The sequence below is a fragment of the Propithecus coquereli genome, unplaced genomic scaffold, assembly GCF_000956105.1.
Source record: "Propithecus coquereli isolate 6110/MARCELLA unplaced genomic scaffold, Pcoq_1.0 Scaffold30, whole genome shotgun sequence".
Classification (NCBI taxonomy): Eukaryota; Metazoa; Chordata; class Mammalia; order Primates; family Indriidae; genus Propithecus; species Propithecus coquereli.
In genome coordinates this window covers 8,416,076-8,417,609 of record NW_012148619.1, presented here as the reverse complement: position 1 = coordinate 8,417,609, position 1,534 = coordinate 8,416,076, and the positions used below count along the sequence as shown (strand labels likewise).

Sequence of the window (1,534 nt, the reverse complement as noted above, 5' to 3'; positions counted from 1 at the left end):
TTACCCTACTAATGAGGTAGAGGACTCTGTCTCATAAGGTGCTATTCTTTGATCACTCAGGGCCAGCCTAAATATACACATAAACAAAGCACTTAGTTAATACCCGGGACCAAATATTTTGTTGTTTATACAATGGACTTAAAGTTGGATTTTCAAAGCATGGAAAGCATTATTGAAACTCAAATTGGGGAGCTTGCGTAAACGCTAGATTAAATGCTGTAAGTAGCTCTGAAAATCAAGGCTGCAAACATGGAAAGCAATCAGGCCACTCATAATTACTATGCCTCTTGAATTCTAGTAATTTATGGGGAAAGAAAACAAATCTAGTTACTCATCCTCTTCGTGAATGAAATGTGCTCTGCACTTCAAATGCAAATTATTATCCTTCATCTAAGTCATTGACTTAATGATATTCTATTTCCCAATCTCATCCTCATGTCACTGACAATGAACAGGCTTAATCTAATGATTAAAAAGTGCTCTCTGTTATATTTGAGATGGAGTTTATTTCAGAATTATTTGCTTTAAAATGATATAAAATAAGGATTAGTTTTTTACATCTTTATAAGAGAATATTAAAAAGTAAATGTTTCTGTACTATCTCATCAAGAGGAATGATGCAAATATATATTACTTCCTGCCCAGAGAATTCAAAATCTTTTTGAGACAGTCAAGATATATTGATAAACAAGGCCCATTGGACAACAACGCAGGAGATCAGTAAAAATTCAAAAGGATATTATAAGATAAGTTTAAAAGGTATACATTAAAAACCCTTTTTGTTCTGGCAAAATTTAGGGGATAATGTTCTCCTAAAAATTGCATGTGCATGGTTGGGTGGGCCTTCTTCCTTCTTGCCAAATGCTGCTGACATGGTGGAGGTTGGCCGAGTGGCCTAGATCTCCTTTGGGCCTCATGCTGGAAAGCTGCTTGCGATCATAGATGTTATTGATCAGAACAGGGCTTTGGTTGATGGACCTTGCACTCAGGTAAGAAGACAGGCCATGCCTTTCAAATGCATGCAGCTCACTGATTTCGTCAAGTTTCCAGAGTGCTCTCCAGAGTTATGTCCGACAAGCCTGGCAGAAGACAGATAACAGTGCAAAATGGGCAGCCACAAAATGGGCCAAGAAGTTTGAAGCCAGAGAGAAGAAAGCCAAGATGACAGATTTTGACCACTTTAAAGTCATGAAGGCAAAGAAAATGAGGAACAGAATAATCGAGAATAAAGTTAAGAAGCTTCAAAAGGCATCTCTCTTGAAAGTTTCTCCCAAAAAAGCACCTGCTAAGGGTGCTGCTGGTAAAGTTCCAGAAAAAAAGATGACCACTGCAGGCAAGAAGGGTCCAGCCCAGAGGGTCCCTGCCCAGAAAGCTCAGAAGGATCAAAAAGCTCCAGCCCAGAAAGCACCTGCTCCAAAGGCATCTGGCAAGAAAGTACAAGAGACTATTATAAAAGTAATGACTCCTTTTGACATGTGGATAAAAAAAAAGTATAAGTGATACTTATTATTTTAAATACTAAGTATTCTTAATT

At 37.9% G+C, this 1,534-nt stretch overlaps 1 pseudogene; it reads left to right on the top strand.

Moving 5' to 3' along the window:
- Positions 1–872: 872 nt before the first annotated feature.
- On the top strand, positions 873–1,500 carry LOC105814549 (annotated as a pseudogene).
- The last annotated feature ends 34 nt before the right edge of the window (positions 1,501–1,534 follow it).